We start from the raw sequence: 18,424 nt of genomic DNA on the forward strand, positions 1-18,424 counted from the left end.
AATTTTCTTTACAGCTTTCAAATGACACATTTCCCACCTTTGTAACTGCACAATTGCCAGTCCAAAAATATCTAGGTGACAGCTGTAGTTTGTATCCAAAAAGACTATTTCCCTTAATGATATTTCCATTATAAAATGTCTGTTTATTACCTTGGTAATTGTTTTGTTACATTCTGAGAAATCCTTAATGTCTTTATTTAATATGAATGTAATGTCCAAGGGTGCAGTGTGGCTGTGTATTATCAAGCTGTGCCCTGTCTGGACGTGAATGCGTAGTGGAAGCCTGCTGCCCAGGGAGCATCACTTTCAGCCAGGTCACAGGGATGTAGAACACAACCTGTTTCCCCGACCAACTCCCAGCCCCCTTCCCAGCTGCCATAGAATTCCAAGGGCTGCATCAATTTTCAACCTCAAACTGTGAGAAGCAGGCTAATGAGGTACATTTATTGTGCAAATAATTTCACATTTAAGATTCAGTTTAGCTGCAGCGGAAGAGGCATGCATTCAGCATTTGGCACTGACTGTGAGACCACCGGCAGGAGTCAAGCCTTCTGCTACTTTGGCAATGTCGCATCGCTTACAGCTGTACTTGGTGCAAGGCCAATTTTTAAAGTTTTTAAAATAAATAATGATCAGCTATTTTTTAAAAGAGTCAAAACTTATTGATCGACAAACAGGACAATGGCCATGTGTTTAATGGATGTGTAGAGAACTCCATTTTGCACCAACTTGAGAGAACTTTGATGTGTTGACAGTTCATTGATCAAAATTAAGTAATTGTCTTCATAAACAGGCAAGCAACTGCATGGATTGAACTTCCTGAAGCCTAGAGGATTTACCGTGGTCAAATTTGCAACATATCTTGCCAGAAGACAATCAATTGATTTAAAGCAAGCACAGGAAAAGGGAATCCAGATACAGATTCAGATTTAATTGTCGCATACACATCAGAACTTTCAGTGCAATGGATCGTTTGCGTGAGCAACCAACACACCTAAGGATGTGCTGGGGGGAAAATGCAAGTGTCACCACACGTTCAGGCGCCATCTCAGCATGCCTTCAATGTTCTGCAGAACAACACAAGGAACAACAACATTAAAGCAAAATAAGATACAACAACAAACACCTACATGGAGCGATGTTGCTGGAAAACAGCATACATTATCAGGGACCCCCATCACCTCGACTCGCTGCTGCCATTAGGAAGAAGGTACAGGAGCCTCAGGACTCACACCACCAGGTTTAGGAACAGTTACTACTCTGCAACCATCAGGTTCTTAAACCAGTGAGGATAATTTCATTCAACTTCACTTGTCCCAAATCTGAACAAACTATGAAGTCACTTTCAAAGACTCTTCATCTCATAATCTTGATATTTATTGCTTATTTATTTACTGTTATTATTATTCTCCTCTCTTTTGCATTTGCACAGTTTATCATTTTTGCACATTAATTGTTGGGTTTGATCTTTCATTGATTCTTTTGTGGTTCTTCAATTTACTATGTATTCCCATAAGAAAACAATTGTCAGGGTTGTATGTGGTGACATATGTGTACTTTCAACAAAACAAGATCCTTTCTGTTCTCCCTCTGTCCCACCAATCCAACAATTCACACACACACAGACTGGCTCCCACCCCCGGGCAGGCCACCTCCAGTCCTCCGATCTTTGGTGCCGGACTCTCAAATTCGCAGATATCAGGCCTCCATCTTCAGACTTCACCGCAAGACTCACTGATCACAGATTTGACCTTTGGCCCTCGACTTCTGGACCTCCGAACCCCGTGACCTGGGTCTTTGTGACACCTTCAGTCCTCTACTTTCAGGCTTTGACCTTTGGGTTTTTACCTCCTGAATTGCCTGCGCTGGATATCAACCTTTGGTTCTCCTCTCAGGACATCACTAGGTTTGACCTTCTGACCTCAAATTCCAGGCTTGCATAGACTTTGACTTCTGGACTTGCACGGACCTCCAACTACCTCTGATCTAGGACTGGTCTCTGACCTGGGGAAGGCTGGTTTCCTCAGCACCTGCTGACATGACCTCCAGGATCACTGAAGAAGTCCAAGTTGAAGGACTCCGAATATTTCAGGTGTTTATTGTGCTGCAGGATTTTGCAAACATTAGCAAATGCTAATAACAAACATTGAGATGCAAAATTGCTTAATTATAAGTTGGAAGTGGAATGGCGAGGATGTTGCAAGTTAAGGGACAGTTAAGCTTGAAATGACCTCCAGTTTACAGATATGGGAAGGAGGGGGGCGATCATGAATATAATATTATTGTCAAATCTAGAGGGAAATATTCTGCTAATATTTTCAAATCCATTACACCTCACAGTATCACAATTTCTGATTAAGAAATCTGAACAAAGAAAGCACAACTACACTATATTCAAGATATCTCAAAATGTTAACAGCCATGTGCACTTTTCGAATATGTATCAGCATGTATACTTGTTTGTTTTCTCTCTCTCTCTGAATGGTGTCATTAATCTGTTCACTAGATATCTCAGTAACCTCAGCCTCATCCCAACAGGTTTTCTTTCCCCTTGTTTTATAACACCTAACTATTCTTTCTGCAACATAATCCTAACTTATTTTCCTTCTTTCAAATTCCAATTCAGATTCAGAGTTATTTATCATATGTAATAACAAGCAGAAACACATAATTACATGAAATAACAAGCAGGATAGACAAAGGAGAACTGGTTGACGTTGCGTATTTGGATTGTCAGATGGCCTTTGACAGGGTGCACACATGAGGCTGCTAGACAAGATAAGCGAGCAAGATATTACAGGAAAGATTCTCACATCGATAAAGCTGTGGCTGATTGGCAAGAGACAAAGCGTGGGAATAAAGGGATCTTTTTCAGATTGGCTGCCATGACTGGTGGTGTTCCACAGAGGTCTGTGTTGGAATCTATTCTTTTTACATTGTACGTCAACAAATTGGTTGATGAAATTGATGGCTTTGTGGCAAAATTTGCAATGATACAAAGATCAGTGGAAGAGGAGGTAATGTTGAGGAAGCAGAGAGGCTACAGAAGGACTTAGACCAATTAGGAGAATGGGCAAATTGGCGATGGAATACAGTGTTGGGAAGTGTATGGTCATGCACTTGGGTAGAAGGAATAAAAGCATAGACTGTTTTTTAAACAGAGAGAAAATTTAAAAATCCAAGGTGCAAAGGGGTGCTCTAAGGTAGAATTGGTGGTGAAGAAGTTAAGTACAATGTTAGCGTTCATTTCAAGAGGAGTGGAATATAAAAGCAAGGATGTAATGCTGAGGCTGTATAAGGAAGGCACTGGTGAGGCCTCATTTGGAGTATTGTGAGCAGTTTTTAGCCCCTTATTTACGAAAGGATGTGCTGACATTGGAGAGGGTTCAGAGGAGGTTTACAAGAAAGATTCCAGGAATTAATGGGTTATCATATGAGTGGCATTTGTAGGCTCTGGGCCTGTACTGGCTGTAACTTAGAAGAAAGGGGGGGGGGGATCTTATTGAAACCTATTGAATGGTGAAAAGCCTAAATAGAGTGGATATGAAGAGGATGTTTCCTTTGGTGGGTGAATCTATGACCAGAGGGCACAGACTAAAAATGGAGGGACATCCATTCAGAACAGAGATAACGAGGAATTTCTTTAGCCAAAGGGTGAGGAGTCTGTGGAATGCATTGCCACAGCTGGCTGTGGAGGTCAGGTTATTGGGTGCATTTAAGGCGAAGGTTGATAAGTTCCTAATTAGTCGGGGAGCAAAAGGTTGTGGGGAGAAGGCAGAAGGATAGGGTTGAGAGGGAAATAGATAAGCCATGATGAAATGGTAAAGAAGACTCAATGGGCCAAATGGCCTATTTCTGTTCCTATATCTGATGGCCTTATGTATATTAAAATATACAGTGAAATGTGTGGTTTGTGCTGAGGGTAGCCCACAAGTGCTGTCATACAATTCTGGTGCCAACATGCCCATTCTGGTGCCAACATGCAGAACAACATAGAACACAACAAAACAGAACATGCCAAGCTTCAAAGGAGCAACAGCAAATTAAGTTCCATTCCTTCTTACCATGCACATACACTCTCTACTTATCCTAGAAGAAGCCATCTTCAGCCTCCAACCTTCAGCTGAGTCATGCAAACATTGGGCCTTCACCTTCCCCAGCAGAATCCTAGAAATTCAGACTCAGGGCTCTGACCATCTTCCAATTGACTTTCAGGCCTGGATCTAGACTTTTGATTAACCTTCAGGCTTTGATCTTCGGTATCAAATCAGCACTCACAGATCATGATGAATGAGGACCTTTGATCTTACTTCTGATGATGGATCGTCAACCAGAAATTTCTTTCCAGGTGACCTGCTGAGATTTAGCAGTAACACAAGAACTTCTGGAGATGTGGGGAAATGCTGGAGGAATTCAATGAGAAAGGTAGTACAGTTGATACTTTTGGGCCAAAGCCCTTCTTTGCAACACTTCCTGGTTTTTTTCCACATGAATTATTGGAACTTTTTCATTTAGACAAATTAAAACTTTGTTATTTATATATATATTTTAATCACATTTAACTTAACCAAATAAACATTTGTTTAGCTGTTAAAATGTTAACTCTTTAAATTTAAAACATTCAGGCCTCCTATTTCTTCCAAGGTGTGTGCATATGTACCCCATTTCTCTTCTTTTATTCAACTTCTTTTCCTACATCGTTGGTCTTTTTTGAATACTTCTACTCTCCCTTAATGGCATTTCAGCTTAATGTTCTGCTAAGTCTTGGCTGTTCATGTACCGTGCAATAGCAGGAATAGATACTTGAACTGCACTTCACGATACGTGGAAATGCCATAAATATTAGCCTCCCTGTTGGCACTATTCTATTGTAGGAATGCACACATTTATCTGCAATACCTGCTACATCTACAGTGGAATATGTGATAAGCACTTTCAACATTCATAAACTGTAAGGCATATAGCATAACGAGTTAGCCCTGTTGAACTGTACCTTTTTACAAAAGAAAAGTCTAATAATTTCAGTCAGTAGAAGATGTTTGATCCATCTAGCCCACCCCTCCATGGTATTCCCTTCTAATAACTAATAACTCTGAATCACTTTTGTTGACAAGTGCCTGACTAACTTGTCCTTGAAACCCATTAAGTTACTTATTTCAACTCAAGTCAAGTCAAGACGGTTTTTATTGTCATTTCAACCATAACTGCTGGTACACAATAAAAATGAGACAACGTTTTTCAGGACCATGGTGCTACATGAAACAATACAAAAATTATACTAAACTACGTAAAAACAACACAGAGAAAAAACTACACTAGACTACAGACCTACCCAGGACTTCATAAAGTGCACAAAACAGTGCAGGCATTACAATAAATAATAAACAACACAATAGGCACAGTAGAGGGCAGTAAGTTGGTGTCAGTCCAGACTCTGTGTATTGAGGAGTCTGATGGCTTGGGGGAAGAAACTGTTAGATAGTCTGGTCGTGAGAGCCAGGATGTTTTGGTGCCTTTTCCCAGATGGCAGGAGGGAGAAGAGTTTGTATGAGGGGTGTGTGGGGTCCATCATAATGCTGTTTGCTTTGCGGATGCAGCGTGTAGTGTAAGTGTCTGTAACAGCGGAAAGAGAGACCCCGATGATCTTTTCAGCTGACCTCACTATCTGCTGCAGTGTCTTGTGATCTGAGATAGTGCAATTTCCAAACCAGGCAGTGATGCAGTTGCTCCGGATGTTCTCAATACAACCCCTGTAGATTGTGATGATGATGGGGGGGGTGAGAGATGGATTTTCCTTAGCCTTTGCTGGAAGTAGAGACGTTGCTGGGCTTTCCTTGCTATGGAGCTGGTATTGAGGGACCAGGTGAGATTCTCCGTCAGGTGAACACCAAGAAATTTGGTGCTCTTTACGATCTCTACTGAGGAGCCGTCGATGTTCAGCGGGGAGTGGTTGCTCCGTGCCCTCCTGAAGTCAACAACCATCTCTTTTGTTCAAATTCAGAGACAGGTTGTTGGCTCCGCACCAGTCCGTTAGCCGCTGCACCTCCTCTCTGTATGCTGACTCGTCGTTCTTGCTGACGAGACCCACCACGGTTGTGTTATCGGCGAACTTGATGATGCGGTTCGAGCTGTGTGTTGCAGCACAGTCATGGGTCAGCAGAGTGAACAGCAGTGGACTGAGCACACAGCCCTGGGGGGCCCCCATGCTCAGTGTGATGGTGTTGTAGATGCTGCTCCCGATCCAGACTGACTGAGATCTCCCAGTCAGGAAGTCTAGGATCCAGTTGCAGACGGAGGTGTTCAGGCCCAGCAGGCTCAGCTTTCCATTCAGTTTCTGAGGGATGATTGTGTTGAATGCTGAACTGAAGTCTATGAACAGCATCCAAACGTATGTGTCTTTTTTTCCTAAGTTGGTTAGGGCCGGGTGGAGGGTGATGGCAATCGCGTCATCTGTTGAGTAGTTGGGACGGTACGCGAACTGCAGGGGGTCCAGTGAGGGGGGCAACAAGGTTTTGATGTGCCTCATGACGAGCCTCTCAAAACACTTCATGATGATGGATGTGAGTTCACTGTACATACTATACTTGGTGGTAATTTGTTCCATATTATTTCATGCTCATTGTAGTGGCTCTTCATCACTTTGTATGCTCAGTAAGGTGGTGTTAATAGCTACTCATTTTTAAAGTTATATCAATGGTTTAATTGTTGACATTCTTTTTAACTTTAAGCATTCTGATAATTTGCCGTGCCTGTGAGGTCACAGCCAGGGTGAAAAACTTGCAAACTTCTTTCCTTTTGTTATTTTCCTAGTTACCTGATTAATCGGAGATGATGCAAGATCATAGTCAGAATCAGAATCAGGTTTGATATCACCGGCATATGTCATGAAATTTGTTAACTTTATGACAGCAGTACAATGAAGTGTGTGCTGAATATATAGAGAGAATAAATAATGAATTAAAGTATGTATATATATGTGTGTGTGTGTGTGTGTGTGTGTGTGTGTGTGTGTGTGTATATATATATATATATATATATATAAAATAGTTAAGTTAAAATAAGTAGTGCAAAAAAAAGAACTAAAAATGTAGGGAGTTCAATGTCCATTTAGAAATCAGATGGTTGTTTCTGAATCACTGAGTGTGTGTCTTCAGACTCTGTACCTCTTTCCCAAATGTAACAATGAGAATAGGGAAGGTACAAGTTGGTGGGGGGTCCTTAATGATGGACTCTGCCTTCCTAAGGTGCATCTCTTTCAAGACTCCTTGGATACTACGGAGGTGAGTACCCATGACAGAGCTGACTAATTTTACAAGTCTCTGCAACTTATTTCAATCTTGTGCAGTAGCCCCTCATGCCAGACGGTGATGCAGCCAGTCAAAATTCTCTCCGCGATACAATTGTTGAAGCTTTTAAGTGTTTTAGTTGACAAACCAAAACTACTAATGAAATATAGCCATTGTCTTGCCTTCTTTATAGCTGCATTGATATGTTGCATCCAAGTTAAGTCCTCAGAGATATTGCCTCCCAGGAACTGGAAACTGCTCATTCTCTCCACTTCTGATCCCTCTATTAGGATTGGTTTGTGTTCCCTTGCCTTACCCTTCCTGAAGTCTGCAACCAGCTGCTTGGACTTGCTGACGTTGAGTGCAAGGTTGTTGCTAACTGGTATATCTTGCTGCTGTTAACGGATGGTTAAGTTTGTAGCAAGCAAGCCATGGGCAGTGTAGAAATTTGGTCTTCCAACTCTGGTGTTAAAACATGGGTTCCTTATAAGAGCATGACAAATTTACAGAGATGAATTTCCTTACACTTGTTTACGTATGAAATTACTATCAACTTCAAAGTTCAAAGTACACTTATTATCGAAGTATGTATGGTGCATACTCTCTTGAGATACATCTTCTTGCAGTCAGCTGTAAAACAAAGAAACAGAAGAAAAACATTTAAAAAACCTACCCGACAAAGACCATCAAACACCCAATGCATGAAAAAGAAACATCGCGCAAATAATGAAAAAGTAAACAAATAACACCAGAACATTACCTGTAGAGACCCTGAAAGTGAGTCCACAGTCACGCAGCCAGTTCAAGTTGCTGAGACAAGTGAGGCTGGTCCAGGAATCCAATAGCTGCAAGCTATAGCCACAGAGCCAATTAGCACTGTGCCAGTGACTGCAAAGTCAGATCAGTGGTGAAACACCCAGATGAAATTGCATAAAGAGTAAAAAAAAAAGTAAGCAAGGTTACATGGAATCTGAATTGCAGAATCTCCAAAAGTTCAGCACTGACGCGAGTGAGGCCCGTCCAGCAACACAATGGCTGGAAGGGAAAAAATGCTCCCGAACCTAGCAGCATGAGACCCAAAATATCTGCACCACCCATCCACCAGCTGCAGTGGGACCAGTTAAACGCAGGCAGACAGCACTGAATGCATTCATTTCCCCCTCCCATCCATGACAATTTTAAACTTGATCGACACTTTAATCAGAGCGGAGTAACAGAGTCGATCATTGGACCATTAGAAAGGCAATGGCCGGCCTGGCCGTACGTGCAACTTTCATCCTTGCAGAACTCCCCTGAAGACAGAAAAGTGCCAGGTCATTTAGTCATCTTAAAAGTACATGCTTAAAAGGGATATTACAGGCTGCAATTGATCACAGTTCAGAAGAAGCAGTGTATCTAGAGGAAGAAGAGGATCTAGTTGTTTTCTGAGCAGTCTGCAAAATGTGGCTGTTGTTTGCTTGTGTCATAAAATAGGAATTACAGCTTTAAAATAAAGATACAGTAAAACTTACATCCTGAGTGTTGTGTTGTCATTGCATTCCATAATGAAGAAATGTTCTATGCCTTTTCATAGAGTTACAGATCTCTTCAGCACTTTGCTCCATCTAGTCTGTGCTGAACCATTATTCTGCTTAGTTTCATCAATCTGCACATGGACCACAGCCTCCATACTTGTCTCATTCATGTACCTATCCAAATTTCTCTTAAATGTTGAAATCAACCCCAAATTCACCACTTCCCCTACAGCTCATTCAATATTCTCATCACTCTCTGATTGAAGTTCCCCTTCATGTTCTCCTTAAACAATTCACCTTTCACTCTTAACCCATAATCTCAAATTGGAGTCTCCGCCAATCTCAGTGGAAAAAAGCATGCTTGCATTTACCCTATCTCTGCTCCTCATAGTTTTGTATACCTCTTTCAAATCTTCCCCTCAATCTTCTACATTCTAGGGAGTAAAGTCCTAACCTATTCCTATAACCCAGGTCCTCAAGTCCAGACAACATCCTTGTAAATTGTCTCTGCAGTCTTTCAATCTTACTTACAGTACATCTTTCCTGCAGGTAGGTAACCAAAGCTGCAAGAGTCCAAATTAGGCCTCACCAATGTCTTATACAATTTCAGCATAACATCCCAACTCCTTTCACAAACAAGAGAAAATCTGCAGATGCTGGAAATCCAAGCAACACACACAAAATGCTGGAGGAAGTCAGTAGGCCAGGCAGCATCTATGGAAAAGAGTGCAGTCAATGTTTCAGGTTGAGACCCTTCAACAGGACTGGAGAAGAAGAGTTGAAGAGTCAGAGTTAGAAGGTGGCGGGAGGGAAGGATTAAAAACAAGGTGATAGGTGAAACCAGTGGGGGCTGGGAGGGGGAACTGTAGTAAAGAATTGGGAAGTTGATTGGTGAAAGAGATACCGCTGCTGGAGAAGGGGGAATCTAATAGGAGAAGACAGAAGGCCATGGAAGAAAGAAAAGGGGGAAGAGCACCAGAGGGAGTGAAGGGCAGGCAAGGACGTAAGGTGAGAGAGGGAAAAGGGGATGGGGAATGGCAAAAGGGGGGGTTATTACCGGAAGTTCAAGAAATCAAAAAGATTGGAGGCTACCCAGACAGAATATAAGGTGTTGCTCCTCCAACCAGAGTGTGGCCCCATTGCAACAGTGGAGGAGGCCACCGATTGGCATTTCAGAATAGGAATGGGAGGTGGAATTAAGATGGGTGGCCGTTGGGAGATCTCACGTTTTTCTGGCGGAGAGTGTAGGTGCTTGGTGAAACAGTCTCCCGTTCTACAGCAGGTCTCACCAGTATACAGGAGGCCACACTGAGAGTGCTGGACATAGAATATGACCCAACAGACGCACACTTGAAGTGTCTATTTACCTGGAAGTTCTGTTTGGAGCCCTGAATGTAGTGTGGGAGGAGGTGTAGCTCTTGTTCCAATTGCAAGAAGAAGTGCCAGGAGGGAGATCAGGGAGGAAGGACGAATGGACAAGGAAGTTGCATAGGGATCAATCCTTGTGAAAAGCAGAATATGTGGGGGGGGGGGGAGGGTAAGATGTGCTTGGTGCTTAGTATTTTTTGTATTTGCACAACTTGTGTAAATATGCACATCATTTCTTTGCCCATCTTTGAGCAGTTTTTCATTGATTCTATTGTGTTTCTTTATGTTTACTGTGAATAACTGCAAGAAAATGAATCTCATTGCCATATAGGGTGACATACTGTATATGACCCCATTGTTAGCATTCATTCCAAGAGGACTAGAATATAAAAGCAAGGATGTAATGTTGTGTCTTTATAAAGCACCGGTGAGGCCTCACAGAGTATTGTGAGCAGTTTTGGGCTCCTTGTTTTGGAAAGCATGTGCTGACACTGGAGAAGGTTCAAAGGAGGTTCCCAAAAATGATTTCAGGATTGAATGACTTGTCATATGAAGAGCGTCTGATGGCTCTGAGCCTGTACTCACTAGAATTCAGAAGAATGAGGAGTGACCTCATTGAAACCCTTCAAATGTTGAAAAGTCTTGATGGAGTGAATATGGTTCCTACGGTGGGAGAGTCTCAGACCATATGACACAGCCTCAGAAGAGAGGGGCATCCTTTTAGAACAGAGGTAAGGAGGAATTTTTTTAGCCAGAGAATGATGAATCTGTGGAATTTGTTGCTACAGGCAGCTGTGGAAGCCAAGCCTTTATGTATAGTGCCCATAAAAAGTATTCACCCCCACAGACGTTCAGTGACTTGGAAATGTTCTTGTGTTCGTCCTGACTTGTGCTTTTCAATAACCTTTTTGCAAGGTTGCTTGGAGTGTTATTTTGTCTTCATGTGTAGTTTTGCCAGGATACTGACTCACCAACAGTTGGACCTTCCAGATACAGGTGTATTTTTTACTGCAATCAAATGAAGCACCTTGACTGCACACAGTTTTCCAAAAACAGATCTCTATTTAACTAATTATGTGTCTAAAAAACCAATTGGCTACACCAATGATGATTTGGTGTGTCATATTAAAGGGGGGGGGGGTGAATACTTATGCAATCAACTATTTTGTGTTTTATATTTGTAATTAATTTAGATCACTTTGTGGAGATCTGTTTTCACTTTGACATGAAAAAGTCTGTTTCTGTTGATCAGTGTTAAAAAAGCCAAATTAAATCCAGTGTGATTCAATGTTGTAAAACAATAAAATATGAAAACTTCCGGGGGGAAGGGTGAATAATTTTTATAGGCACTGTATATCTAAGGCAGAGGCTGTTAGGTTTTTGATTGGTCAGGGCATGAAGGGATATGGGGAGAAGGCAGGAGATTGGAGCACTGAGGGAAAATGGATCAGCCATGTTGAAACTGTAGAACAGACTGAATGGGCCAAATAGCCTAATTCTGCACCTATATCTAATAGTCTCATATATGTACTTTGATAATAAATTTACTTTGAAGTTTGAACATATATGTGCTTTGATAATGTCTTTATTTGGACATTAAATTTTGAGATACTGGATAAGAAGTTTGATCAGAGATTAGCCGTGATTTAGTTAAATGGCTGAACGAGGACAAGTGAGCCGCACCTTTTTCTTTGCTCCTCAGTAAATAGACTGGAGAGAGATGGAGATGTGTATTCTGTAAAATTGTGATGATGTTATGACCATCATGGTACTCTTGATTTATGTAGCGCTGTCTGGGTTTCCAATGCATGAATACCATGGTTCACTTGAAAACATTCAGGAACTTAACCCAGGGGGCATTGAGACCAAGAAAACAAGTAGCAGAATTCTGTCAAAATATCTATTTTACAAAATGGAAAACAAGAAAGTAAGTTTTTATTTTTTGATTTAAGATAACTCTCCATGCTGCCACTTGGGTCATTATCGTAATGATTCGAGGAATTGTAGGCACTGTGTCAAAATTGAGAAGTGGAAGCCTCACAAGAACAGTTGTTCTGTGACAGTCTGGCAGGAGGGTAGGAAGTGCAGAATGCTTTTTACATTTAATATACATGCGGTGCTGAACAGTTGTAGATCTCTCCTCGCTGCTACACAATCTGACAATTTCCATGTGTTATTTCTCTGGGTTTCATAAAAAAATCTGTCTGAATTTTGTCAGAAAGAAACTGCTTTCCAACCTAAAGCCAATCCAAAACAGGTCTCAGGAGTATACAAATAAACACAAGACTGGCAATGTATTATTTTCGTTTGTTTACCCCCATCTCTGATCATAATGCAAATAAACTCTCAAAACTCATATTTGGTGGATAGTTGTAATTGAGAGGTGAGGTCCAGGTCATTTTTATCAGGGGAGTTTCATTCAAACAGGTTTGATAGATTGCATTACAAAATAACTGCAGAAATGCAGCAATATTTTAACTCTAGAAATCCTGTAATGTTTTAATGGTTTGGATCATGCTTATCATAAGTGTGAACTTTCATTAAAGATTTTAACCAATGCTTCCAGAGCTGCCCTGAACCAGAAGAAATGTTGAGGTATGATAGATCGAACATTAAGTATTTTGATGCCGCACTGGCATTGTTGCTTGCAAACAGGCTGTCGTGCCCATTAAGGCAGCACTCCATAGTTCAAGAATCTGACAGGAGTGTCATTCTGCCTTCAGGGTAGGGAAACTGAAGTAAATTATTCAAATACAAGTTTTCCAGCTGTGGGCCCCAGAACAGGCCAGAAAACACACTGACTTAAAGATATTACAGATGCATGATAATGTGAGAAGTTGGAGAATTTCTACAGCAAAGTTGAGACCCTCAGTACCATTAGCTGGTGTTGAGGACTCAAGAAGGTGAATAATAAGCAGCAGGAGTATATAGAGCTTAGCTGACATTTTAAAGCCTCATTATGGGCAAAACTTACTGGTCCATGGGCACTCACAAACACTTTAATTTTGTGCCTGATCCTAGAATATTCATTGTTATATCAGGTTGATAGCATCTTGTATCGTTGAATAGGCTCAAGACACTAGAGGGGACAGTGGAGTGGAATGGTAGGGTCATTGAGGAAAGAATCCACGGTGATTGTAAAGAGGGCGCTGAGGCCGATTGATGGGAAGAGAATTGGAGAGTGGGTTGGTTGCTAAGTTTCCTTCTTGGTAACTTGTCCTAATTCAGCAAAGACCCAACAGAGTTGAGAGGATGTTTCCATCAGCGGGGACTCTAGGACCAGAGGGCACAACCTCAAAATACAAGGACATAACCTTTGAATAAAGATGAGGAGGAAATTCTTTAGCCAGATTGTGGTGGATCTGTGGAATTCATTGCCACGTTTGGTGGTGGAGACCAAGTCATTTGGGTATATTTAAAACAATCTTTGATAGATTCTTGATTAGTAAGGGCATGAAAGGTTACTTGGAGAAGGTAGGAGAATGGAGTTAAGCGGGATAATAATCAGCCATAATTGAATGGCGGAGCAGGCTCTATGAGCCAAATGGCCTGATTCTGCTCCTATGTCCTATAGTTTTATGATCTTACGGACTCTGGACATGCACACTGATATTTGAATATGTACAATATCCACCTGAATACTTTAGCTCGATAGAATCTACAGGCTGCTTATGCAGAAGCAGGCCATGTGCATAAATAAATCCAGTGTGATCAGATCATCAGATGCTGATTGTACCTCCGCATCTTCTCTCCCCTAAAATGACCTGCCAGCACACCAACTGATTACTAATATTAATCTAGCTATCAAGCTCACTTCTCTCCAATATTCAGCAGCTGCCCTCACCCCAACCTCTCTTCCCATTAATTGGCTTCAGTCACTACAACCCTCTGAGATTCTCTCCACTTGGACCTGACCATCCATCTCCATCATCGTCCTCTGTATCTGAAGTTCTCTCATTGTTACCCTTCAATAGAATCAGGTGGTAAAACACATCACTATTCAATCCAATTTATAACCCCTAAAGTATTTGATGAATATGAGTTTGTAAATGATGATATCAATGGATCTTGGTTTGAAAGGGTAAACTGCTTTAAGTTCCTCGGCATCCACATCACGTGGTCTGTACACGCCATCTATGTGGTGAAAAAGGCACAACAGTGCCTCTTTCACCTCAGACAGTTGAGGAAGTTTGGTATGTGCCCCCAACTCCTAAGAACTTTCTACAGGGGCACAATTGAGAGCATCCTGACTGGCTGCATCACTGCCTGGTATGGGAACTGTACCTCCTTTAATCACAGGTCTCTGCAGAGAGTGGTGCGGACAGCCCAGCGCATCTGTAGTTGTGAACTTCCCATGATTCAGGATATTTACAAAGACAGGTGTGTAAAAAGGGCCCAAAGGATCATTGGGGACTCGAGTCACCCCAACCACAATCTATTCCGGCTGCTACCATCTGGGAAAGAGTACCGCAGCATAAAAGCGAGGAGCAACAGGCTCCGGAACATCTTCCACCAGGCCATCAGACTGATGAACTCACACTGATTTGAGTGTATTCTATGATACATCGACTGTTCTGTTTAATATAAATTAATATGATTGCACATGGCACATTTAGACGGAGACGTAACATAAAGATTTTTACTCCTCATGTACATGAAGGATGTAAGAAATAAAGTCAATTCAATTCAATTCAACAAGAGACAAATGTTGAAGTTGGAGGGAAAAGAACAGTAGCTCAGTTCTATATAATATTGCGAGTGAAGTGAGGGCAGACAAGGGCAAGGAAGCAGCCTTATTGACAATTTGAATTTACAGTTTAAAGTTCAGGCATCTATGTAAGATTTATGGAAGAACTTGAACATGTAAACTGTCCTTCATGAATTCGGGGCTTACCAGATCTCAGCTTCATTACTTGTGGAGCATTTCCTAGGAAACATTTACTGCAAAATTAGAGTGAAGAGAAGTGATTATAAATTTTGTCACAATCTCTGAAAATAGGATGTAGATCTTTGTGAAGAGGTAACAAACTACATTTATAGTCATCACCTTCATTAACAAGAGAAAGGAGCTCATTGCAAAAACTGAGATAAAAGGTTTCAACTGATCTGGAACAAAAGCACAATAAGAAAGAAATTTCTGGGGGTGCTGGAGTACTGAGAACAATAGAAACATAGAAAACATGCAGCACAATACAGGCCCTTTGGCCCACAAAGCTGTCCCGAACATGTCCTTACCTAAGAACTACCTAGGATTACCCATAGCCCTCTATTTTTCTAAGCTCCGTGTACCTATCCAGGAGCTCCTTAAAAGACCCTATTGTTTCCGCCTTCACCAGCGCTGCCTGCAGCCCATTCCATGTACTCACCACTCTCTGCATAAAAAACTTACCCCTGACATCTCTTCTGTACCTACTCCCAAGCATCTTAAACCCATGCCCTCTTGTAGCAACCATTTGAGCCTTAGGAAAAAGCCTCTGACTATCCACATGATTAATCCCTCTCATTATCTTGTACACCTCTATCAGGTCACCTCTCATCCTCCTTTGCTCCAAGGAGAAAAGGCCAAGTTCACTCAACCTATTCTCATAAGGCATCCTTATAAATCTCCTCTGCACCCCTTCTATGGTCTCCACATCTTTCCTGTAGTGAGGCAACCAGAATAAACATGAGAGAACGTGCAAATGCTGGAAATTCAAAGCAACACACACAAGTTGCTGGAGGAACTTGACAGGTCAGGCAGTATGCAAATGAAGAAACTGTCAACGTTTCAGGCCAAGACCCTTCCTCAGGACTGGAAAGGAAAGGGGAAGACACCAAGAGGTTGGAGAGAGGAAGGGGGATAGCTAGAATAAGTGAAGCCAGGTGGGTGAGAAAGCTAAAAGGCTTGAAAGTAGGAATCTGATAGGAGAGAAGAGTGGACAATAGGAGACAAGGAAGGAGGAGGGGATCTAGTGGGAGTTGATAGTGAGGTAAGAAGGGATAAAAGGCCAGAGTGGGGAAGAGAAGAAAAGGAGTGAAAGAGGCAAAAAAAATTGCTAAAAGAAGAAATTGACGTTCATGCCATCAGGTTGGAGGCTACCCAGACGGAATATAAGGTGTTGCTCCTCCACCCTGAGGGTGACCTCATCTTGACACAAGGGGAGGCCATGGATCGAACTGCTGGAACGAGAATGGAAATTGAAATTAGGCCACCAGGAGGTTCTGCTTTTGCCTGATGGAGCAGAGGTGCTCAAGGAAGCAGTCCTCTAATTTATGATGGGCCTCACCAAGGCAGAGAGTCTGCATTGTGAGCACCGGACACAATAGATGACCCCAGCAGATTCACAGGTGAAGTGCGTCCTCACCTGGAAGGACTGTTTGGAGCCCTGAAAAGAATGAAGCATTAGGGAGAGAGGTCTTATAACTCCTGTGATCTTTTGATTACTTGAATAACATCCTGAGTAATTTTGCAATTATTTTCAGTAAGTAACTGACAAATTTAATTGAACCAGATAGCCATTAAAATAATAACTAATGCTTATGATAAGTACAGTAGCACCGCTGTGTCTTGGCCTCAGGGTCCACTGTTCAGTGCAGTTCTTCAAACAACAGCAACAATTTTACTTCTATAAACTTTAATTGTGATAGGATTTTAAAAAGACACCAGCTCTATGAGAAAATACAAGAGCCTGGTCAAATTGACTGATTTTTCTTACAGTCTGAAAGAGAAATAAAGAAGCTAAAAATGTTTAGAGACTGAATTCCAAAGTCTAAAGCTTCAGCTGCTGCTAAAAACAGAATCAATTAAATTCGAGGCAATCAAAAGTTCTAATTTCTCTGAGCACTATATTGCTGGAGTAGATTAAACAAACAAAAGGACAAAGCTGAATTGGAAAATAACAGACTCTTTTAAAAAGATCAAGGTATGCTGAAACAGTATCGGTCAGAAAGCACAGGTGAAGGAGGCCAACAGAAACTGTGTGGGCTAGAGCAGGGACAGCAGAATGTCAAATACCTCAGAGTTGAATGAGACCCAAAATGTGTCGGAATACTCAAGCCCAGAGGTAACAAGGAAATAGGAACTTCTGCTGAAGATCAGCTGAAGCAGAGCCAAAAGGGAGTGATACTTTCTTGTAGTAGCCCAGGGGAAAGCAGAAAGAGAAGCCTATGCAGTTGATTCACTAGCTTTGTCCATTTATGAAGAGGTACCCAAGTGTTTTAGTGTCTAGTACTGAGCAAGCCTAACACTAAAGCAATAAAATAATTCAGCTTCATTCCTAATGCAGAGCCTTTATTTTGGGTCATGTTGGTGCTAGGGTGCAGCAATTTGTTGCAAGCTGCTTTCTGCAGATCCATTCATTTTACTCTATTCATTGTACTCTTTTAAATCTAAATTCATTGCCTTGAAGATGCTTTATTCTGCATTTTGTTATTATTTTACCTTATACTACCTCAATGCACTGTTGTAATGAATTGATCAGTATGAATAGTGTGCAAGGCAAGTTTTTCACCGCACCTTAGTACATGTGACAATAATAAACCAATTTAATGATTTACTTTGCTCAGCATATGTGTATTTTGGAGAATCAGTTATGGAAGCTACTTAACATATTGAAGACACTCTACATTATTCAGCTATAAATTTTAGTATCAGCACTTGAATAGCTTTTTATATCCCATCCACCAATATCCATGTCTGTTTCTGCAGTAAGTAATCCCAGCAAACAAACTTCTACACAAAAATTGAAGTACATAATTTTGAAGTTTTATGAGCATATATAATATATGAATCTACTTGGACAGGTAAATATGTAGGAAAGATTTAGAACAATGTGGCAAATGGCTTAGATGGCCTCCTTAGTCCACAGTGACCAGTTAGGCCAAAGGACCTGTTGCCCTTCTGTCTCTGTGACAGTCAGACTCCACAACTCTAGTGCTGCACTTACGTTCAGGACTTACGGTCGCTTAGCGGTTAGCATAACACTTTAACAGTATCAGCAACACGGGTTCAATTCCCACTACTGTCTGTAAGGAGTTTGTACGTTCTTCCTGTGACTGCAGGGGTTTTCTCTGGGTGCTCCGGTTTCCTGCTACAGTCCAAAGACATTAATTGGTAATTGTAAATAGATCCGTGATTAGGCTAGGATGAAGTCAGGGGTTGCTGGAAGGGCCAGAAGAGCATACTGCAAGTTGATTCCGATAAATAAGTTCGGTTGGAGGGAAAGGGTTGCAGGAGAGTGTCATCAGAATGATATACAAGAGGCAATGGTTGTTTTC

The 18,424-nt window shown here is 41.5% G+C and overlaps 1 protein-coding gene across 10 annotated transcripts in view; it reads left to right on the plus strand.

Moving 5' to 3' along the window:
* Positions 1-18,424, plus strand: part of LOC132404908 (GTP-binding protein Rit2-like) — a 328,089-nt gene that overhangs the window by 171,908 nt on the left and 137,757 nt on the right. The window lies entirely within an intron of this gene.

Source organism: Hypanus sabinus, chromosome 14 (genome assembly GCF_030144855.1).
Source record: "Hypanus sabinus isolate sHypSab1 chromosome 14, sHypSab1.hap1, whole genome shotgun sequence".
In the NCBI taxonomy this organism is placed as follows: Eukaryota; Metazoa; Chordata; class Chondrichthyes; order Myliobatiformes; family Dasyatidae; genus Hypanus; species Hypanus sabinus.